Source organism: Myotis daubentonii, chromosome X, assembly GCF_963259705.1.
Source record: "Myotis daubentonii chromosome X, mMyoDau2.1, whole genome shotgun sequence".
Lineage (NCBI taxonomy): Eukaryota > Metazoa > Chordata > Mammalia > Chiroptera > Vespertilionidae > Myotis > Myotis daubentonii.
Window position 1 is genome coordinate 21,250,277 of NC_081861.1, and position 25,045 is coordinate 21,275,321.

General features: G+C 39.9%; 2 pseudogenes; both read left to right on the forward strand.

Annotated features, from left to right (window-relative positions):
• Window positions 1–25,045, forward strand: part of LOC132223422 (threonylcarbamoyl-AMP synthase-like) — a 62,687-nt pseudogene that overhangs the window by 24,198 nt on the left and 13,444 nt on the right.
• On the forward strand, window positions 15,437–15,549 carry LOC132225471 (U2 spliceosomal RNA; annotated as a pseudogene).

Sequence of the window (25,045 nt, forward strand, 5' to 3'; positions counted from 1 at the left end):
GCAGAAACTTGGGATTAGTAGCAATGAAACTATTACTACTCCTAGGCCAAAATGGATAAGAAAGGGAGAGGGGCCTGAAATCCAAGGAATAATCATAGCCCTAGCCAGTTTGGTTCAGTGGATAGAGAGTAGGCCTGCAGATTGAAGGATCCTGGGTTTGATTCTGATCAAGGGCACCTACCTCAGCTGCAGGCTCCTCCCAGGTCTGGTCCCTGGTCAGGGCACATGCAGGAGGCAACCAATGTGTTTCTCTCACATGGATATTTCTCTCTGTCTTTCCCTCTCTGTTCCACTTTTTCTAAAAATCAATGGAAAAAATATCCTAGGGTGAGGATTCAAAAAACAACAACAAAGAATAACCATACAGCACTGGCCACTTTGAGAGTAGCAGAAACTTCTGGTCAAGGGATTTAGTCAGTTGAGGTGACCTTATAGAGAGGAAACCAGAAGAATACTCTCCCATTTCTCTCTCTCTCTCTCTCTCTCTCTCTCTCTCTCTCTCTCTCTCTCCCTCCCTCCCTCCCTCCTCTCCCCTCTCCCCTCTCCTCTCTCCCCTCTCCTCTCTCTTTCTCTCTATTTCTCTTTCTCTCCTAGTTCCCCATTGTCTAAACCCAACCTGAAGCCAGAGAACGCTTAGATGTAGTTCAATACAGGTCAGCCTCCCCAGGCAGAGAGCAGAATAGGAAAGGGTAGGGAGTTAACTGAAATGGTAGAGACCAGTTATCCAGCTTCTTCATCCCATCTCATGCCCTTCCTTCCCTCCCTTCACAGTGGTATAACTAAGCTGAATTTGTTGTCCAATATTTCCATTCAGATCTGTATGCCTTTACTATATTTGTATATATCCATATGAACTATTGTTGTATCACAAATCAGCAAGCTGGACAAGATGCCTAATGAGCCAATTAGTTAGGAGTCATCTTTATTGCGCACAGGTTCAGAGCAGATTACCTCTGTCAAATTCTGAATGCCCAAAGGAGGAAGCATTTTCTTTTTATATTCTTTTAGATCCTTGTGTAAGTTATTTTTACTTAACCTTGAGTACATATCATATCTAACAAACACCTGTCATATCTATACAGACAATTTGGTAACCTTGAGTACATATCTATATAGACACCTGTAACCTTAGATGAACACTTGGCATGAGAATATGGGAATTATTATCAGTATCAGGGTGTCAGCCCCTTTAGATGGCTAGCTTGCAAAGTCAGACAGTTAAGTTTATCTTTTCTATTATTCAAGCAAAAGCAAAGTTATTTTACAGTCTAAAAATAACAGAGTTGACCTACAGAATAAGAGACTAAGAATAACAGAGTAGTTCAAACAGCAGTTGCAAACAGCAGTTTTTCCAAAGGATGGACCACTATGTTTCACTATAAAATATTAGTCTGGTAGTTATTAGTTATTCACTCAAAGCACACAGTAAGATTTGACTTCCCAGTCACCTTAAAGTTTAGTGTGGTTTTGTGACTTGTTTTGGACAATGAAATGTGAGTGAAAACGAAATGTGTCACTTCCAGGCAGAAGCTTTAACACTAGATTGCCCAAGGAAGTCATTTTGACTGCTTTTTAATTTCAATTAGAAAAACAATTATGTATATAAGGACACAATGTCTTAGAATTTTGTGACTTTTTGTACAACATATAAATGCATTTATTAATAATTGTAGTTACCTCCCCCCTCCTTCATTTCTGGTATATATATATGTGTTATACCTATATTGCCCAAAAGCAGTCATTTTGACTGCTTGGGGTGGGGGGGAAATTTTAAATAATCAAATGCCTCTTATTATTGAATTGAGTAAATTTCTTATATGACCAGTTCGGCTCTGTATTGAAATAACAGTTTTCATTTTTTTTCCGATTACTGTCACATGATAACATACAAGTACATGATAAATTGTCGATACTTGATAAGTTGCAGTTGCTCAATAAGCTAAACTAGTACTTGTTATTCAAATCTTTATGCAGGATACTTTTCTAATAAGTTGTTTATTTTATTTCTTTTGCGCCCTAAATTCATGAAAGAAATGTCGAATAGAAGTGAGTTATTGGAAAAGCTAAGGAACATAAGTGAAGAGTACTCCAATATTATTCTTTCACAATGCAGTCATTTTGACTGCTTTGGGGCAATATAGGTATATACTAAGTTTCAGTCTTTCTAGTGTTAAGAACTACTATACAAGTCACTTTATCTGCTTCCCATTGTGAAGTGATCAGTGAAACATGTGATAAGATGAAGCTTACATCAGCCTGGGACTCTGAGTTACTCATGAACAGAGGTGCTGCACATGTCATAGCTTTAAGCCACTGAGATTTGGGAATATTTATTAAAATATTATATCCTAGTTTATTAGAAAGTATACTTTTTTATATGATTTTAAACTTTGCAGAAGTGGTATCCTACCATATTTATAATTCAGCAACTTTTTGTTTGACACTTTTTAGATTCACACATGATGATGGATGTAGCTGTAGTTCATTCCATATATGAATATATGTAACTTATCTGTTCTTCCATTGACAAAACACTTAAGATACTTATAATTTTTATTATCACTAATAATGCTAAAATGAACATTCGGGTGCATGTCTTCTGTGAAGATATACAAGAATTTCTGTACGGGATACCCTCAGGGGAGGAATAATGTACTGTTTAGGTTTTCAAAAAAAGTAACAGATTAGAAGACTTTGATCATTGTGAACCCCAGTTTCCATCAAAACGGTTTTCAGAAATCTTTGCCCCTCAGGAGTGTGAATCCTGACTCTCAGAACCCTAAAATATAATCTTCAAGAAGATTATATTGTAACATTGTCCTGACCTTGAGAAGACTAAAGAAATCCTTAAAAATTAAAGAGACCCACCTTAGAGAACAATGGCTATACATAATAACACCAATTACTCTTTTAAAAATATCTCAGGTTAGAAGGCAAGTTGAGGTAAAGAAAAAAAAGGATATAATTTGGAGTAGCTTCTTAAAGAATTTCCTTTTCATAGATGTGATGAGAAATAAAACTGCATAACCAGTCAGTAACTGAGTTATAAGTATTATCAACAAAGACAAGGTGAGTAAACAATGAAAAGAGAAAATACTGCCAGTCATAGATCAGAGACTGATCATAATGGAATTATCCATGCTTTCATTCCCATTTTTAGTCTAGATTACTAATATTAAGCAATCACCATATAAAATAGTGGGAATGGTACCCCACCCTCACCCCACTCCTGCCCAAAGGTGCTGAGAAACAGAGAAGCATTCTGGAAATATTTGAATGAGAAAGGACAAAGCCTCAGAATATGTCATATACTCTTTTTTGGAACCTATCACATGAATATCTTGTCATAGAATTTGTTATTTGTGTAGGTAACAAGTATTCCAGATTGCAATATCAAAGATATAGATGTAGTGAGTATTTCTATGTCACTCAAGGCCCTAGGATACAGTAACGGAGATGATTGTAAAGATTTACTCAAATGGGAAAGCATATTATGAAATGCTCCAATTATAGCCTAGTTAGATTTTTTTAATTTGGACTTTGAAAAAGTATGGAACAATATCATGAAAATGCTCAGTTCTCTAAGCAGTGGGGTTGTGGATGCTTTTAGATTTTTTTGGTTTTTACATATATAATATTTTTTTCTACAAAATTAAATATTACAACACATTTTTAAATTACTCATATTGAAATTTTTTTGAAGAAAGGGAAGAAAGAAAATACTTTTTTTGCCTTCACATCAGAATTTCTTAACTGCCAGGTTTTTTGTTTGTTTTGTGTTTTAATCCTCAACCTAGGATAGTTTTCCATTGATTTTTAGGGAGAGTGGAAGAGAGAGGGAAAGACAGAGAGAATTATCAATGTGAGAGAAACACATCAATTGGTTGTCTCTTGTACGAGCCCTGACCAGGGACCGGGCCTGGGAGGAGCCTGCAACCAAGGTACATGCCCTTGGCCAGAATGGAACCCAGGACCATTTGGTCAGCAGGCCAACATTCTATCTACTGAGCCAAACAGGCTAGGGTGACTGCCTGTTTCTTGACTCTCATTGTAGGGCTATCTCCTTGTCTTCATTCCTTCAGATTCAGGCCATTAAGATGTGTTCAACTTCAGAGGCTAGTGTTCTAGCTAATAAGAGGAAAAGCCAAAAGAGAATCTTCTCTTCTCATGTCCAGATACTTTTTTCCCTCCCTCTAGAACTTTCTAAAACCCAGAATAACAAAGAAGAGTGTTATAGTACATCTAAACAATGGAATACTATGCTGTGGTAAAAAAGAAGGAAATCTTACCATTTGCAACAGCATGGATGGAACTGGAGAGCATTATGCTAAGAGAAATAAGCCAGTCAGAGAAAGATAAATATCACATGACCTCACTCATTTGTGAAATATAATGAACAACATAAACTGATAAACAAAAACAGAGCAAGATACAGAGAAACATCAATCAGACCGTCAAACCTCAGAGGGAAGGTAGGGGAGGGTGGGGGTAAGGGGGAGAGATCAACCAAAGGACTGGTATGCATGCATGTAGGCATAACCAATGGACACAGACACCAGCAGGGGGCATGAGGGCAAGAGTGGGGGGGTGGGGGGAAGCAATGGAGCGATAAGGACATATATGTAATACCTTAATCAATTAAAAAAAATGAAGAGGGAGAAATGCAGAATGAAAATAAACCATGTTAAAGAAAAAAAATCGAAAGGGAAAAAAAACCACTAATATTTTGGGGTGATTTTAATCAAACTCTGTAAAATGTGAAAACTCAAATAAAACTAAAATTGTGAACTTGTATACTTACAATATGATGTGATATTTTATAATTGGACTACATACAATAAAAACAAAAGCATGAAATTAAAACAAATAAAAAAAAGAGTGGTGAGACCTTGACTGGTGTGGCTTAGTTGGAGCATCGTCCTGTGTAGTGAAAGATTGCAGGTTCAATTCCAGGTCAGGGTAATCTTACTAATAAAAGCCTAGGTGGTCCTCACACCATCACCCCTGATGCCCTCATGCCATCCCAAGATGGATGCACGCACAGCGGGTGCATACAGGTGGGCCGGGCTGGATTGATGCTGCATACGCAAGGGCGCTGGAGGGAAGTTGACCAGGAGGTGCATTGCAGGAGTCCCGCAGGGCTCCAGGGCTTGGGGGAGTTGCCTCACATGGCTGTGGGACTCCCATGGGCTAAACATCAGGACAAAGGACACCACCCCCACTCCACCTCCACCTGGGGGAAATGAGATTCAGCTCCAGTGTCGGGATAAACCTGAGTTAGCAGGGGCTGCCTACACTCCACGTCCACCCCCCAGCCTTGACCTGGGGTATGAACATGACAGAAAACCTCCCTGGTCACTGCCTGGTCCCCTACCCTGAGCTTATCCCCACCCAAGAGCAGTGACCTCACTTCCTGACAATGAAGCCCAACAGAACACGGAACCCTGGTAGCAGGGTAGCCACATTCTAAAACAGCCCCTACCCAGCTCATTTGATAGATACATTCCTACCAAGGCATGTTCTGTTGTTTGCCACAGTCCTGCCACCATGATAGGCAAAGAGCCAGCCATGACAGTTTCTTCCACCGCTGCCAACTCTGGCTCTGCCCTCAGCCCCAACGCCTCTGGCCCTTTTCACGAGGGAACTCAGAGGTAACCCAGGGGGGTCCAGGGCAGTTTTCTTAGGGCCAGGCCACCACTCTCATCCCCCTCACGAGCCCTGTGTCCCCTGTGGCACCAGCCCCATGGGGCTTCAGGACTCTGGGACTCTGGGGAGTCCTGCAGCCCTGTGGGGCACCGGCTTTGATGCTGTGTCCCCATGGGCGCCATCACAGACTCTGACAGGAAGGAGGATGGAGCCAGATACCCAAACCCAGGACTTGGCAAATAGTGATATTAAAATATTTCTTCTCATTAATTCCCTTTCAATGTGCACAAATGTGTGCACCAGGCCACTAGTACTGTTATAATAAACTCAGTTATTAATTAACTAGAATTCCAGTGCACAAAATTCATGCACGGGAGGGGTCCCTCAGCCCGGCCTGCACCCTCTCCAATCAGGGATCCCTCAGGGGATGTCCAACTGCCTCTCATAATCTGGGACCGCTGGCTCCTAACCACTCACCCCTAAGCACCTATGCCTGCCTGCCTGATTGCCCCTAACTGCTCCCCTACCGGCCTGATCACTCCTAACCAACTCTGCCTTGTACTGCACCCAGGATCCAGGATTCCTTCCTTGGGCTGGTCACAGGCACCCAGGACCTGGGATTCCCTCCCTCTAGCTGGCTGCAGACACCCAGGACACAGGCCAGCTTTGCCCGGGCTGGCTGCAGCTTCGCCCAGGCCACAGCCACAGGCACCTGGGACCACGGGTCGGGTGGCTTGTCCCTCTCCCAGGGTGCAGGCGCAGGCACAGGCACAGCTGCTAGTGCCTGGGACCGCAGAGTGGGCAGCTTGTCCCTCTCCAGGCCACAGGCGCAGATGCAGCTGCTGGTGCCCAGGACCCCAGGGACCTTGGGGCATGTGGCTTGTCCCTCTCCTGGACTGGGCCATAGGCACAGGCGCAGCCATAGGCGCCTGGGAACACGGGGCGTGCATCTTGTCCCTCTCCTGGGCCACAGCCTGGCTAGTCCCCATTCCTCTCTCACAAGCTCATTTGTGCCTGGCTGGTCCCCATTCCTTTCTCCCCAGTGTTGAATAGCTGAGCCGTTACGGCGTGAGGGCATGGTGACCATTTGCATATTAGCTCTTTATTATATAGGATTACTAGGAAAAGAGCAAACGGAAGGCCAGATCATATAGGCATGCCATTTGTACAGCTTTGCTATGAAGCTGCAGTTTAACACTCTTCAGGTCTGTTCCCTGCAGATTGCTGGGGGAAAGGAACTAGACAATAGACACATTCCCAGTAAGGTCTGGGTGAGTAGCAAGGTGCTTGTTTGTCAGTCTCACCTGCGTACAGGGCCTTGGCCAGAAAAGGTGTGGCCACTTGCAAGGGCACGAAATCTGAGATATATAAGTGAACAACGAGAATTCACTCTCTTGGCACTCTTGCTCTCTTGGGATTTTCATTGCAGGGGGTGTGCTCTCATGCTCTGTACTCCACATAATGGACTAAAATTAGCTTGGTGCTGTGCTGGACTTACCTCCACCATGGAACCAAAATGTTGGACACTGGCTTTGCTTAAAGCTCTGCTGAAGCCCCAGCTGCACATTTTCCAGGACTGGTTTAAAGGACATGGGACTTTGGAAACCAAGGGATATAATTTCACATGAATAATCCTTTCTACCACATCTCATTTTCCCATGAGAGTCTTAGAAAATTCTTTTTCTCAAGATATCATAAGAACTCCACTCTGACTAGCATCAGAGAAATTCTACCCATGCACCTGATAACAAGAGCACATGCCTGGGTTGCTGGTTCAATCCCTGGTTGGGGTGAGCATGGAAGGCAACCAACAGATATTCTCTCTTACATCAAACTCTCTCTTTCTCTTGTCTCTCCCTCTCCCTCTCTCTAAAATCAATGAGCATGTCCTCAGGTGAGGATCTAAAAAAGAAAAAAAAAGGGTGGTGAGAAAAGTATAAATTGGCTGGAAGTAGAGGAGGTGCTTACATCACAGGAAGAGTGCCCATTCAAGCTCTAAATTCCTATTTAGCTTACACTTCCTTTTCATATTAGCTCCACCTGCCCCCCCCCCCCGACCCATGCCACTTCTCAACAGCACATTATCCCATTTAAAGAGTCTATATGCATACTAGAGGCCCAGTGCATGAAATTTGTGCATGGAGGGGGGGGGCGAGACTGCATCCTCTCACAATCCAGGACCCCTCGGGGGATGTTGGGCCTAAACCAGCAATTAGACAGCCCTCTCACAATTCAGGACACTGCATGCACCAGTGACCATACTTTTCATACAGGTGAAAAGCATCTTGCTGTTGTATGGGCAGCTACATTTTTTGCCCTGATTATAAAAAATAGTACATAACATGATCCTTCTGAGGCAGTAATACCATTTTCCCCATCTTATGGGTGGAAAACTGAAGCAGAGAGAAGTTAAGTAATTGGCTTTGTCACACAGTTATAAGTGTCAGAATCAGGGCTGACCACAAAATGTGCAAGCCAGAGTCCTGGCATGCCATCGCTGCATCATCCTGTTTTTTCAGTGTTAGAGTAGCCTTGCCAGGTTTAATTTTTAAATCTAAGAGACTGTTCCCAATATATAGGGTAGGGTCCCTAGGACTGGCCAGTGATCAGGGCCATCTGCAGAGTGACTGGCGGGCAGGGTGATGGAAGGGATCCCTGCTGGCACCTGCCTTGGTTGGCGGCCTGTTGCTGCCCCCTGGTGGTCACTGTGCATCATAGCAACCACGGGTCATTCAGCAGTTTGGTCAATTTGCATATTAGGGTTTTATTATATAGGATTCTTTTGTAAAAGACTTTACAGATAGGAAAGCCCATAGTCAAGTCTCCTCATTTTACATATGGATAAATTTCCAGAGAGGAAAAGTGTTTTCTCCAAGGTCACATAGCAGCAAATGTTAGCTCTGACACAAGACCTATTTATAATAGGTGAAGATTAGAAGACTGGGCTCTGAAATGTGGTAGGTATTAGATTCAAATCCCAACTTTTCACTCCCTGAGCCTTTGTTTGCCAGTAGTAAATGGAGCAGCCTCAGAAGGTTAAATTGAAGACAAAAGAGATAATACAGATTCATGCTTTAGTGTACAGAGCCTGGCCCATTGGCCTATTGTATGTACCAAATAAATAACAGTTGCTTTATTATTACTAACAACATTGTGATACAATTTTACTACTTTTTCAACTACATTAGCTTACTCTTGTTTTATGTAGTGCTTTTCTGAGCTCACATCTTCAAAATTTTCTGGTCAATCTGGCCAAATAAAATATCACTCATTAACCTTAAGCACCTTGTGTAAGACCTGTCACTTTGCAGCTGACATATTGACACTCTAATTTTAGTTGTGATGCACACCCACTGCAGTTTCTTTCCAATGTATTTCATTTGTAGTCACTTGAGTACATTCTAACATGCTGTGATTTTTAAAGTCTAATACATAATTGCTGATTTCCCCCTAGGCTTTGATGAAATGTCAAAATCATTATAGAAATTGATGAGAATTGTGTGAAGGACTTCTCAGTAGCCCACTGAATCACTATTACTATTATTCCTATCAAACTCTAGCATGATTTAAAGAGCACATTTGACCTAAATTTAGATTTTAATTATAATAATTAGGATATAATGTTTTTCATTTACTACTTACATTTATTTGGGATTAATTTGGATGGCACAGTCAGTACTCACTTAGGACCAGGAGCATACAAAGGGGGAAATATCTAGATAATTTAAAAATGCATATTTGTCCAATAACTTCAACCTTTTGTCTAAAACATTTTGTGCCATGTGGTGAAAAGGTATTACATTTTATGTCTGAAATCAGTCACCCTCTCTCACCCTTGCTTGGTTACCTACTGGTGGGAATTCTAGCTCACAGTGACAAGTACAAAAAGTAGGCAGCAGTAGAAGAGAAAAAAAAAAGAACAGCCCAACAGAGACCTTGGAAAATACCCAATCTCAAAAGTTAAGAATTGGATACATTGAAACGGAGAAGCCCCAAACCACACATCACTCTGGGCATGTGCTATGTACTAACTACCCTTGATGTTATAATGGAGAAAAAAAGCTGTCAATGGAAAAACTGCAGCCTGCTGTAATGTAGAGAATGAGTATATGTCACTCCCAGAGGACTTACATGGTTTACAAAGTCAAATTCCTTCTATAACCAGAACTGCATGAACTACCTACAATATAATACCTCTTTGGTAGTACCCAGATTACAAAAGTCTAATCATACAATGAAAGGAGCCATAAACTGCAAATATGCAGACCTGTGTGATAGTGTTAATAACTCCACTAATTGTATGACCTTGGAAAAGTCACTTTGTCTCCTGAAATCTCAGTCTTCTGGCATATAAAAATGGAGGTACACAATGGATATAATGTATGTGAAAATGCTTTGGCAATTGTGAAGCACTATATAAAGGTAAATGATAATAGTAAAAACAAATTCTCAAAATATTTATCATATATATAGCACTATAAGGAGATAGAAAAAAAAACATTAAAGTTGATCTCTATGCTCAAGGTACTTATAATCATACTAGAGGCCCAAGGCACAAAAATTTGTGCCAAGAGTAGGCCTTCCTTCCCCCGGCTACTGGCACCGGCTTCCCTCCAGCACCCAGGACCCGGGCTTCCATCCTCTGGCCACCAGCAGGCACCAGGGATCCTGGCTAGCTTTTCCCGGGCTGCCTGCAGGCACTTGGGACCCCAGCTGGCTTCCCCTGGGCCACCCACAGGCATCAAGAACCCGGCTAGCTTCCCTCTGACCCTGGCTTCGTCAGGAAGGACGTCTGAAATGATATCTGGTCTAATTAGCATATTACCCTTTTATTATTATAGACTAGAGGCCTGATGCACGAAATTCGTGCAAGGGCCTTGGCCCTTGCAGCCACGGTGGCTTGCCTCGGCCCTTGCAGCCCTGGCTTTGTCCAGAAGGTCGTTCAGCTGTCCAGTCTAATTAGCATATTATGCTTTAATTATTATAGATTGGAGAAAAAACCTGTTAATGTCAATGAAACAACTAAACTTAAACACTAGACAGCATGTGGTTGGTAAATGCTTTGAGTTTCCAAAATACATTTGCAAGAATCATCTTATTTGAACCTCACTTTAGCTGATGAAACAGGTAAAATTACTACTATTATGCTCATTTAACATATGGGAATCAGAATAAGTGAGTTACTTGCCCACTGGGGGCACATGGACACAAATCAAAATCCATGCACCCAACCAATCCGTGGTATCAAAAGGCCAAAAACTCAAAATTTCAGTGTTTGGAGTAAGGCAAGGTTTATTGTTTGAGAAGACTCCACTGCATCTTAAGAAAGCATAGAGTTCAGGCTTCTTTTATGTTGAGGGTAGGGGAAATTGGAAGGTCTAGAGGTGATTAACAATTGCAGACATCTTGGTGCTAGCAGAGGTAGGGGAATATTGTGCTTAATCTGTTGATCCTAGTTGATGTGAGTCTGGTCACAAGTGTCCAACGATCTTTGGTGAAACATACATACTCTGCTTATCCCCTCCGGCGAAGCACTTTCTGATAAGGGCTTGTTTTTGCAAAACTCAAGTCACAAGCATAATTTCTCTAATGATTAGCATGTTTACTAGTATATGCAAGACTAAGCAGAAGCTATTAGCCTGAAGGCCATAGGACAAAGCACGCTTGAACAAGATGGAATCAGAAAGGCCGAGTATTTTACTCTGGTATATTCTAACGGTCCAGGGGTGGGCAAACTTTTTGACTCGAGGGCCACAATGGGTTCTTAAACTGGACCGGAGGGCCAGAACAAAAGCATGGATGGAGTGTTTGTTTGAACTAATATAAATTCAAAGTAAACATCATTACATAAAAGGGTACAGTCTTTTTTTTCAATAGTTTTATTCATTTCGAACTGGCCGGATCTGGCCCGCGGGCCGTAGTTTGCCCACGGCTGTAATCTAACCCCTTATAACCACCATTACTAAGAGGAGTATTCTACCCCAGGTCTCTTAAGGCAGAAAAAAGCAAACAACCTAAGTATACTCCAATTCCCTTGACTATCTGTTTGTCTCTCATATATTTACCCTTCCTCATACCTTCTTTAGTTATACCATTCATTATTAAGAGAGGTTAAGTGGTATGGGCTCTATAACTTCTTTAGAAATTCAGAGACAGGATGAATGGTTGATGAATAAGAATAAAAACCATCAGAGAAATCTTTATGGAGGCAACCCAGAAAGCTAGGTAGTATTTCAGCCAGCTGAGAAGCTGTGAGAGATCATTCATATTAAAATTCCCCAAGGAGAATCATATTTTACGTTATATAAATGTCTAACCACTATGCTGTACACCTGAAACTAATATAATATTAAATGTCAACTGTAACTGGAAAATATGCTAAATTAAAATAAAATTCCCCAATGAGCGAATTTGGGGGGCTTTTCATGCTACACACATAAGGCCCTTTAGAATTTTATCTGGCCCCATTCCAACACAGACTCTGAAATCACTGATTGTGAATCACCATTACTAAAAGGAGCATTCTACCTCAGGTCTGTTAAGGCAGGAAAAGGCAAATCACCTAATTATAGTCTAACTCCTATGTTTGTCTGCCTCCCTCACATATTTACCCTTCTTCACAAAATGGTATATTATAAGGCTATGTTTAATTCTTTTGCTCATAGGCACACTATGAAGCAGTTCCTAGAAAGAAGTTTCAAAAACATTTCATTTGCCTGCTGCATGGTTTATATTGGCATGTGGTTTTCTAATGGAATCATTTTGAAATTAAAGTTTCTGATTTCTTTAAGCACCAGATTTGTCCTTTGCAACATAGATGAGATAAACATGCCCAATGGATAGTCTAGGAAAATTCAGTTCCTGATTCCTATCAGATATGAGCAGTATAGAGAACTTCCTCCTTACTGTGCTTTCAGAAAGTGTGAGACTATTGAGTCTGGTGGAGCTGGGATAGATAACTGTGTCTGAAGAAGCTTGACTTCATTGATGCTGATCGTTAGTGGCATGGTTCCTGTAGCTCAATAATGGAAAAATAAAGTTTACTTAGGATTAACATTGAAAGAAATTGTTGAGTTTGTCTGTTTTTTTCCTGGTTATGGTATTTCTTTTTTCTTAGTAGTGTATTATTTGTTATTAGTTATTTGTATTATAATCCATAGTGTAATTAAAGTACTTTCTAAGCATGCTGTAGTATGTTTTATTTTAATCACCTTACCTTTTCTCTAAGTAGCCGTATAATTGCACTTCCTAGTACTTCTTTTTTATTGATTTCAGAGAGGAAGGGAGAGGGAAAGAGAGATAGAAATATCAATTATGAGAAAGAATCATTGATTGGCTGCCTTCTGCACGCCCCCTACTGGGGAATGAGCCCACAACCCAGGCATGTGCCCTTGACCAGAATCGAACCAGGACTTTTCAGTCTGTGGGCCAACACTCTATCCACTGAGCCAAACCAGCCAGGGCTGTAGTGCTTCTCAATTCATCACTGTTATCAAATGGGATAATAACCTATTCATTTAACACTATGGTTGTTTATTAAGTAGGCCTTCCTGGTAATAGGTGAATTAGAAAAAGCAATGTCCATATTTAGTCAATGGATTAGTTTGCTCTCTACTCTACTGTCCTCACTCTGCATGTATTTATTTTATCTCCTAGCATCTACTTATATAAAAACCCTGGGTGTAACATCACGTCCAGAAGCGCGACCAAACGGAAGGAAGTCAGTACTGCAGGGGTCCTCTTGGAAACGGCTGTGCCCTCCCCTAGCTGTTTCCCTGAGGGCGAGGTTTCAGGCAGGAACCTGCCCTCGGAGCGGAGCTTGGAAGTACTGAGTCCAGCCTTCAAACCAGACCCTGACAGTAGGAAGGAGGTAGCCCCATTCCTCACAATATCTGCTGTTGGATAGCTTGCTGTCAGTGGCCTGCCAGCCAGGAACCCCATTCACCTGCACCCTGGACCCTGACAGGAGGGAAGAGGGAGCCCCATTCCTCACTGAATCCACAGGTGGCCAGCTTGCTGTCAGGGGCCTGCCAGCTAAGAATCCTATTCACCTGCATATCTGTATAGTTTTAATACATTATATTAGAGGTTGTGGTGGTACTGTTTTACCCACAGTGTCTACAGGAATTGCTGCAAATTTATTTCTCAGTGGAAGAACCTTTCATTCCCAATATAAATTACCGATTCCATTAAATGAAACTTCAATTTTTAGACTCAATATAAAGAGTGAAGTTGCTAAAACCATTAAAAAGGCTCAACTTCTCATTATTGATGAATGCACTGTGGCATCCAGTCATCCTATAAACGCCATAGACAGATTGCTAAAAGAAATTTGAATGTTGTATTTGGTGGGAAAGTTCTCCTTCTTGGAGGAGATTTTTGACAATGTCTCAGTATTGTACCACATGCTATGTGATCGACCATAGTAAAAACGAGTTTAAAGTACTGCAATGTTTGGGAATGTTTCAGAAAGTTGTCTCTTACAACAAATATGAGATCAGAGGATTCTGCTTATAGTGGATGGTTAGTAAAACTTGGAGATGGCAAACTTGATAGCAGTTTTCATTTAGGAATGGATATTATTGAAATCCCCTGTGAAATGATTTGTAATGGGTCTATTATTGAAGCTACCTTTGGAAATACTATATCTATAGATAATATTAAAAATATATTTAAATGTGTAATTCTTTGTCCAAAAACTGAGCAAGTTCAAAATTTAAATGAAGAAATTTTGGATATACTCGATAGAGATTTTCACACATATTTGAGTGATGATTCCATTGATTCCACAGATGATGCTGAAAAGGAAAATTTTCCCATCGAATTTCTTAATAGTATTACTCCTTCGGGAATGCTGTGTCATAAATTAAAATTTAAAGTGGGTGCAATCATCATGCTATTGAGAAATCTCAATAGTAAATGGGGTCTTTGTAATGGTACCAGATTTATTATCAAAAGATTACGACCTAACATTAGCGAAGCTGAAGTATTAACAGGATCTGCAGAGGGAGAGGTTGTTCTGATTCCAAGAATTAATTTGTCCCCATCTGACACTTGCCTCCCATTTAAATTGATTCAATGACGCTTCCCATGATGCCAGCATTTGTGATGACTATTAATAAATCACAAAGACAAACTCTAGACAGAGTAGGCATATCCTACCTGAACCTGTTTTCGCACATGGTCAGTTATATGTTGCTTTCTCTCGAGTTTGAAGAGCATGTGACATTACAGTTAAAGTTCTAAATACTTCATCACAAGGGAAATTAGTCAAGCACTCTGAAAGTGTTTTCACTCTTAATGTGGTGTACAGGGAGATATTAGAATAAGTTTAATCACTTTATCAGTCATTGTTTGCATCACTGTTGTTTTTATATCATGTTTTTGTTGTTTTTATATCATGTTTTTGTTGTTTTCATATCATGTTTTTGTCGTTTTTATATCATGCCTCTGTTGTTGTTATGTCCTTTTGTTACTGTTTATTTATTAATAAATTTATATATTATTTTCATGTACATTTTACTAATTTCCTTTCATCTCTCACACTTCTATTATAGAGAAAGGGCAAATAGCAATATTAAAATATCTCCGCTAATTAATTCCCTTTTAATGTTCATGAATTTTGTGCACCAGGCTACTAGTTAGAATATATAGATACAACTCTCTATCCTTATACTTTTTCTGTCAGCATAAAAAGAAATTAGTGAACAGGTGATTAGGCTGTCCTATAGTTGTTCCTAATCATTTTTCCTGATACTATAGACTGAAGTTATCAAATATATTTTATTTGATATCTCAGCCTTTTGGCTAAGATCAATTGTAGTATCAGTTCTTATCAGTTTAAAATTTATTTTTCAATTACAGTTGACATACAATTTTATATTAGTTTCAAGTGTACAACATAATAATTAGACATTTATATAACTTACAAAATGATAACCCCAATAATTTTTCTAACCATCTGACATCATACATAGTTATAATATTATTGACTATATTTCCTGTGCTCTACTTGATATCATCATAACTATTTTTAATAACTGGCCATTTGTACTTCTTAATCCCTTTCACCTTTTTTACCCATCTCCCCAAACCTCTCCCATCAGGTGACTATCAGTTTGTTCTCTTTATCTATGAGTTTGTTTCTGTTCTATTTGTTTATTTTGGTGTTGTTTTTTTTTTTAGATTCCACATATAAGTGAAATCATATGGTGTTTGTCTTTCTCCAGCTGACTTATCTCATGATTTATAGTAACTATCTTGAGTACCATGTTGAGGAGTATGTAAAGAGTCTACCTCAATGAGAAAGCATGTCATAATTGATTAGTAATGTCAGCCATCAGCATATAATTGGGGAGATTCAAGACACATGCTAATCTTATAGGTCATGGGAATAAGAACAAAAGACCTAAGGAGAGGGATAGAGAGAGGGGATTAAAGGTGAGAATAACCATATTTCCTTAACCTGAGCATTCTGTGCTCACAGATTTTTAGATGACTGTATTCTTTCTCCAACATACCCATGGTCCTGAACACAGCGCCAAGAATTGGGGGGTAGGGGAGCAGAGAGGAGATAGGAATTTATATTTACTCTGACTGGAAGTCTCCTCCTACTTAGAATTCAAACTTAAAAGGTTTTCCTTTTTAAAGAACTCTGATATTTCCTGGGTAACACAATAAAATATAATTTGCCACCAACCAAGGCAAACTAATTTGGAATATTACTATTTAAACACTTCATGCTCAATATTGTTTGCATTAAATATGCATAAGTATATAATTCATAAAACTTTATAAAAAACATTTTTTCTGGTACTTATCAATACCCCTTAGGCAGCTATTTGCTATTTAGGATGTTTTCCTGGGAGGTATGATCCAGTTTTCATTCCTGAGGGGGTCTGAGCTTTCAGTTGCCCTACTTGTATACTTTCAGTAATGGGCCATATTGCTTTACCCCTGGGCATTGCAGAACAACAGGATAACCCAGGAGATTCCCACTAACTCCCTTCATACTCTTCTCTGCTCCACCAAGTAGCAGCACCCTTATTCTCCTATATAATGTTAGTCACTCAGAATAAAAACACAGCCTAATTTTTTACCTAACTGACTACTGGGCCCCTATTGGCCAGGTGTCAAACTTAACTTCCAGCCACTGAAGGCACAAGTAAGTTACATGAACAGAATGGTAACTATCTTAATCTGCCTGCCATCGTACTGCTGTTTCCCTCAACGTGCATCTATGATCTCTTGGTACTTTTCCTATGAACAGGTAAGTAAAGGGAAATTTTAAAGCCTAGATTGTAGATTTGTAAATGCTGTTCCCAGTCAAAGTGGTCCTTGGAGTATTACAATCTCACTTGGATCTGCTCTTCCTCTTCTTAAGACCTCCCTGGTATTATCTGCTCCTCACATGTTGTCTTTCCTATGGATTTTAGACTTTGAGTTGTGGTTCTAAGGGCCTGCTTTTTTTCCCATTTTTCTTCTGTCTCAGATCCTGACTCCTGACCCTCGTAGTCTTAGTTCATTGTATATTATTGAAATTTGATTGTAATCATCCTACCCCTTATCCTGTTCTCCCTAACAATGCACTCTGAACACTAACAACAAGGTTGGAAAGGCTATTTGCTATACTTTCCTGGTTCCTGAAAACTATATCACAACTAATTCGATTAATTATTTAATGTTACAGTTGTTTATCTTTTTTTAAATATATTTTATTGATTTTTCACAGAGAGGAAGGGAGAGGGATAGAGAGTCAGAAACATTGATGAGAGAGAAACATCAATCAACTGCCTTTTGCACACTCCCCACTGGGTATGTGCCCGCAACCAAGGTACATGCCCTTGACCAGAATTGAACTTGGGACCCTTGAGTCTGCAGGCTGACACTCTATCCACTGAGCTAAACCGGCTAGGGCAACAGTGGTTTATCTTTTATTTTCTGCTAACCACTCACAATTTGTGAAGCAAATATTTAAGGTTAATAGATACTGAATACTTAAGAGTTATTCATCATCTGTTAATAGTGAGCAATTTACTCTCAAGGTGATTTGTTAAGGCCCAGATTAACTATAGAATCAGGTCTGCAAATAATTTACATGGAAGAAGCATAAAAGTGTTCTTGTCTTCTTTCCGAATATAAACATTCTTCATAATATGGACATTCATTCTAATTAATTAGTCAAAAGTTGCCTTGTATAGAAATAGCAATACTTGTATCCCAGAAAAAGTAATGGTTGTAGTTAATAAATAATGATTATATTCTCATTTTCTGTAATCAAAAAAATTGTTTGTGTAGAACAGATTAATGGTTTCTCACAGCTGAATAAAAATCAAAATAATTAGCACAGTGTTATAAAATTTCTCTTTAGAGACAAGCTATTTTTAACACTCTAACATTGCAAATATCCTATGATATCTTACACTAAATAAATAAATAAGAAAGAATGAAAACTGCCATTAACAGCTCCAACTACTTATTCTGAATAAGAATGAAAGATGCTTGGGCTGGGAAAAACAAATAGACCAAAACATCATTCAAGCCACTGTGTATATAAAGTGTACCAGCAAAGTGCACAGAGCATAAATGCATGTCTTGAAGGGCAGGGATTCCCTAAGATAAAAGACATTGTCAGGAAGTCCTGCCTAACTGAAGATGGTACAAGAATTATTCATAACAACTTGGAAAGTACTGAGTAAACCTGTTATCCCAGAAAGAATAGAGTTCATTAATTTCCCATATCCTGAAGGTAGCAGTCAACTGATTGTAAAAAGGCCATCCATGCTTAAATATTATTTACCTACTTCTAAATAGTTCAGCATCATTAAAAGAGTAACAAGGCACAGAACTCAACTAAATGAAGGCAATGTTCATCTGAATATTGGTTCAAATAAATATACACCATTTCCAAAATAGGGTTACAACCATGAATCTATCAATTAAGTGATATTTATTTTTTTAATATATTTTTATAGATTTCAGAGAGGAAGGGAGAGCTAGAGAGAGATAGAAACACCAATGGAGACTTGAAGATGGCGGCTGGCAGGAAGGTAGTCTGGTCTCAGACGCAAACCAGGACCCTGTAGCCACTGGGGACAGAGACCTGGGACCACAGCTACAGACTCACAGACACAAAGAATCCAGACATCCCGGTGGCAGATTTCTGTGAGTAACAGAGCCCATCCCCCTCCCCACAGGCTCGTAGATAGCGCCATAGTAACTGATAGACCCACCCCTCACTCGGGCCTCAGTGCTGCTACAAGAATCTTAGCCTGGGAACACGCGAACACTGGGAACTTGTTCCCCACAGCATGGGCTACAGGAATCTTAGCCTGGGAACACGCAAACACTGGGAACTTGTTCCCTGCAGCACAGACTCAGGGACCCCAATACTCCGGGCAGGAGGCAGCACTAAGCACCAGTGACTTGACTCTGTTTCTTATCACCTGTGTGTGGGATCCCTGGTTTCCAGTGCATTCACACTAAGAGTCAGTGACTCCAATTCTTGGTGCATGCGCACACAGAGACCCTGATTCTCAACATGAGGCCGCGCGAAGCAACAGAGACTCTGATACTGGATTCTTGGGGAACTCTGACTCCTGGCACATGCTAGGGGGCTCTGGTTTTCAACACACTCCAGGGGGGTCTCGGCTTCAGCACGGTGCAGGCAGGGTTCCTGATTCTAAGTACACACATGAGGCCACACTGAGCACTGGTAATGCTGACTCTGAGTGAGCCTGGTTCCCACCAACACACGACAACCACACATCTTAGTGTCGGAGCTCTTCAGTGACATTAGGGTGGTGTGAAGCTCCCACTGCACATGGCCCAGGCCCACGCAACTCGGCATTTGAACCTTCTGGAGATAGTCAGAATGAGGAGATGATACAATCCCCAGAAGAAAGAAAATTAGGAGTTGCCAAGAAAGGAAATTAGTGAAATTGAAGCATAAAACATGACAGAAAAAGAATTCAGAGTAATGGTTGTACAATTCATTCACTGATAGATGAGAAAATCAACAATCTATGCAAGAATCAGGAAGAAATGAAAAGTAATATTGCTACAATCAAAAACACCAGGGAAGGTTTCAACAGTAGACTAGAAGAAGCAGAGGACTAAATTAGTGAGTTAGAAGATAAGGTAGAGAAACAAGCTCAATCTGAACAGCAACTGGAGAAAAAAATTAAAAATCAGGAGGAGAACCTAAGGGAGCTTTGGGACAAAATGAAACGAAGTAACATACGCATAATAGGGCTGCCAGAAGGACAAGAAGAGCAGCAAGGATTAGAAAATCTATTTGAAGAAATAATGACAGAAAACTTCCCAGATATGGGGAAGAAAAAAGTTATGCAAGCACAGAGAGTCCCAAGCAAGGTGAATCCCAAAGACCCACACCAAGACACGTCATAATAACGATGGCAAATATTCACAACAAGGAGAGAATCTTAAAGGCTGCAAGAGAGAGACAGAGAGTTACCTACAAAGGATCCCCCATAAGATTATCAAATGATTTCTCAACAGAAACACATCAAGCTAGAAGGGAATGGAAGGAGGTATACAAAGTGTTGCAAAGCAAAGGACTGAATCCAAGAATACTCTATCCAGCAAGACTATCAATCAAAATTGAAGGGGAAATCAAGAGCTTCACAGACAAAAAAAAAGGCTAAGGGAGTTTATCACTACCAAGCCAGCAATGCAAGAAATGTTAAAGGGAATTCTGTAAAAAGAAGAAATAAAAAGGTAAGAAAGGACACAGGCACAAAAATAGAAATGACTACAAACAAGTACCTTTCAATAATAACTTTAAACGTAAATGGACTAAATACTCCAATCAAAAGACATTGAGTGGCTGAATGGATAAAAAGACATGACCCATATATATGCTGTCTACAAGAGACCCACCTCATTAGAAGGGACTCACACCGACAAATGTGAAAGGATGGAAAAATATCTTTCAGGCAAATGGAAAGGAAAAGAAAGCTGGGATAGCAATAATTATATCAGACAAAATAGACCTCAAAGTGAAGGCCATAACAAGAGATAAGGAAGGCCACTTCATAACACTAAAGGGATCAATACAACAAGAAGATATAACCCTGGTAAACGTATATGCACCCAATGCAGGAGCACCCAAATTCATAAAAAACTCCTGGAAGATATCAAAGGAGAGATCGACAACAACACAATCATAGTAGGGGACTTTAATACACCACTGACAGCACTGGATAAGTCCTCCAGACAAACAATGAGCAAAGAAACAGCAATCCTAAATGACTCACTAGATCAGATGGACTTAATAGACATCTTCAGAACACTTCACCCCAAAGCCACAGAATATACATACTACTCAAGTGCTCATAAGACATATTCAAAAATAGACCACATATTGGGTGACAAGCAAAGTATCCCCAAATTCAAGAAGATTGAAATCATAAAAAGCATCTTCTCAGACCACAATGGCATAATATTAGAAATAAACTACAATAAAAAAAAAAACCCAAAATACTCAAACAACTGGAAGCTGAATAGCATGTTATTAAATATTGATTGGGTTTCCAATGAGATCAAAGAAGAAATTCAACACATCCTGGAAACTAATGACAATGAAAACACAACAATACAAAACCTATGGGACACAATGAAAGCAGTTCTGAGAGGGAAGTTTATAGCTCTACAGGCCTATCTCAAAAAAAAACAAGAAAAAATGGTAGTAAATCATCTAACTCTACAACTCAAAGAATTAGAAAGAGAGCAACAAGAAAACCCCAGAGTGAGCAGAAGGAAGAAGATCAGAAAGGTTAGAGCAGAAATAAATGACATAGAGACCAAAAAAACAATACAGAAAATCAATGAAACCAAGAGCTGGTTCTTTGAAAGGATAAACAAGATTGATGAGCCTCTAGCCAGGCTCACCAAGAAGCAAAGAGAGAGGACCGAAATAAACAAAATCAGAAACAATAGAGGCGAAATAACAACAGACCCCACAGAAATACAAATGATTGTTAAAAAATACTATGGACAGCTCTACTCCAACAAACTAGACAACCTGGAGGAAATGGACAAATTACTAGAAAAATACAACATTCCAAAACTCAATCAGGAAGAATCTAAAAATCTCAACAGGCCAATAACTATGGAAGAAATTGAAGCAGTCATCAAAAAGCTTCCATCAAACAAAAGCCCAGGACCAGACGGCTTCACAGGGGAATTTTACCAAACATTCAAGGAAGAACTAAAACCTATCCTCCTCAGACTACTACAAAAAATTCAAGAGGAAGGAACACTTCCAAGCTCATTCTATGAAGGTAGCATCACCCTAGTACTAAAACCAGACAAAGACAACACAATGAAAGAGAATTACAGGCCAATATCCTTCATGAACATAGATGCCAAAATCCTCAACAAAATCTTAGCAAATCGGATCCAGCAGTACATCAGAAAGATCATACACCATGATCAAGTAGGATTTATCCCAGGGATGCAAGGATGGTACAATATCCGCAAATCAATAAACGTGATACATCACATAAACAAATTGAAAGAAAAAAACCACATGGTCATATCAATTGATGCAGAAAAAGCATTTGACAAAATTCAACACCCATTTTTGATAAAAACTCTAAGTAAGGCGGGAGTAGAAGGATCATACCTCAACACAATAAAAGCCATATATGACAGGCCCACAGCCAACATCATACTCAATGGACAAAAACTAACACCATTTCCCCTAAGAACAGGAACAAGACAGGGATGCCCACTCTCACCACTCCTGTTCAACATAGTACTGGAAGTGTTAGCCATTGCAATTAGGCAAGAAGAAGAAATAAAAGGCATCCAAATTGGAAAAGAGGAAGTTAAACTGTCCTTATTTGCAGACAACATGATATTATACATACAAAACCCTAGAGACTCCATCAAATAGCTACTAGACTTAATACATGAATTTGGCAATGTAGCAGGATACAAAATTAACCCCCAAAAATATGAGGCATTTCTATACACCAATAGTGAACTTTCAGAAAGAGAGATTATAAAAACAATCCCATTTACCGTCCCACCAAAAAAATTAAGCTACCTAGGAATAAACTTAACTAAAGAGGTAAAATACCTCTTCTCAGAAAACTACAGGACATTGAAAAAAGAAATAGAGGAAGACATAAACAGATGGAAGAACATACCGTGTTCATGGATTGGTAGAATCAACATCATTAAAATGTCCATACTACCCAAAGCAATCTATAAATTCAACGCACTTCCCATTAAAATACCAACGGCATACTTCAGAGATCTAGAATGAACTTTCCAAAAATTCATCTGGAATAAAAAAAGACCCCGAATAGCTGCAGCAATCCTGAAAAAGAACAAAGTAGATGGGATCTCAATACCAGATATCAAGATGTATTACAAAGCCACTGTTCTCAAAACTGCCTGGTACTGGCACAAGAACAGGCATATAGATCAATGGAATAGAATAGAGAGCCCAGAAATCAGCCCGAACCAATATGCTAAATTAATATTTGACAAAGGAGGCAAGAACATACAATGGAGCCAAGATAGTCTCTTCAATAAATGGTGTTGGGAAAATTGGACAGATATATGCAAGAAAATGAAACTAGACCACCAACTTACACCATACACAAAAATAAACTCAAAATGGATAAAGGACTTAAATGTACGACAGGAAACCATAAAAATTCTAGAAGAATCCAAAGGCAACAAAATCTCAGACATGTGCCGAAGCAATTTCTTCACTGATACAGCTCCTGGGGCACTTGAAACTAAAGAGAAAATGAACAAATGGGACTACCCAAAATAAAAAGCTTCTGCACAGCAAAAGAAACCATCAACAAAACAACGAGAAAACCCACTGTGTGGGAAAACATATTTGCCAATGTCATATCTGATAAGGGCCTAATCTCCAAAATTTATAGGGAACTCATACAACTTAACAAAAGGAAGATAAACAATCCAATCAAAAAATGGGCAAAGGACCTAAATAGACACCTTTCAAAAGAGGACATTCAGAAATCCAAGAGACATATGAAAACATGCTCAAAGTCACTAATCACCCGAGAGATGCAAATCGAAACAACAATGAGGTACCATCTCACACCTGTCAGAATGGCTATCATCAACGAATCAACAAACGACAAGTGCTGGAGAGGATGTGGAGAAAAAGGAACCCTTCTGCACTGCTGGTGGAAATGCAGACTGGTGCAGCCACTATGGAAGACAGTATGGAGTTTCCTCAAAAAACTGAAAATGGAACTCCCATTTGACCCTGTGATCCCACTTCTAGGAATATATCCCAGGAAACCAGAAACACCAATCAGAAAGGATATATGCACCCCTATGTTCATAGCAGCACAATTCACCATAGCTAAGATCTGGAAACAGCCTAAGTGCCCATCAGTAGATGAATGGATTAGAAAACTGTGGTACATCTACACGATGGAATACTCTGCTGCTGTAAAATGGAAGGAACTCTTACCATTTGCAACGGCATGGACGGAACTGGAGAGCATTATGCTAAGTGAAATAAACCAGTCAATGAAGGAAAAATACCACATGATCTCACTCATTCATGGATAATAGAGACCATTATAAACTTTTGAACAATAATAGATACAGAGGCAGAGCTGCCTCAAACAGATTGTCAAACTGCAGCGGGAAGGCCGGAGAGGGTTGGGGGGCAGGAGGGAGGGGGGTAAGAGATCAACCGAAGGACTTGTATGCATGCATATAAGCATAACCAATGGACATAAGACACTGGGGGGTAGGGGAGGCTAATACCCTTTGTAATACTTTAAGCAATAAAAAAATAATAAAGCAAAAAAAAGATTCTTTGTTTTATTCATTTATTTTGCTTTTTTTGATTCCACATATAGATGAAATTCTGATATTTGTCATTCTCTGTCTGACTTATTTCACTCAGCATAATACCCTGCAGGTCCATTCATATTGTCACAAAGATTTCATTCTGTTTTATTGCTGAGTAATATTCCATTGTATGTATGTACCACCTCTTCTTTATCCAGCTATAGCTAGACACTTAGGTTGCTTCCATATCTTGGCTATCCTATATAATAAAGAGTTAATATGCAAAATTGACCATCATGCCCTTGCACAAGATGGCCATCCCCATGTGGTCACAAGATGGCCACCCCCATGTCATCACAAGATGGCCACCACAAGATGGCCGGCAGGGGAGGGCAGTTGTGGGTGATCAGGCCAGCAAGGGAGGGCAGTTGGGGGAAATTGGGGGAACAGTTAGGCATTGATCAGGCTGGCAGGGGAGTGCTTAGGGGTTGATCAGGCTGGCAGGCAAAAGCCGTTAGGGGCAATCAGGCAGGCAGGCAGGCAAGCCATTGGCAGCCAGTATTCCCAGATTGTGAGAGAG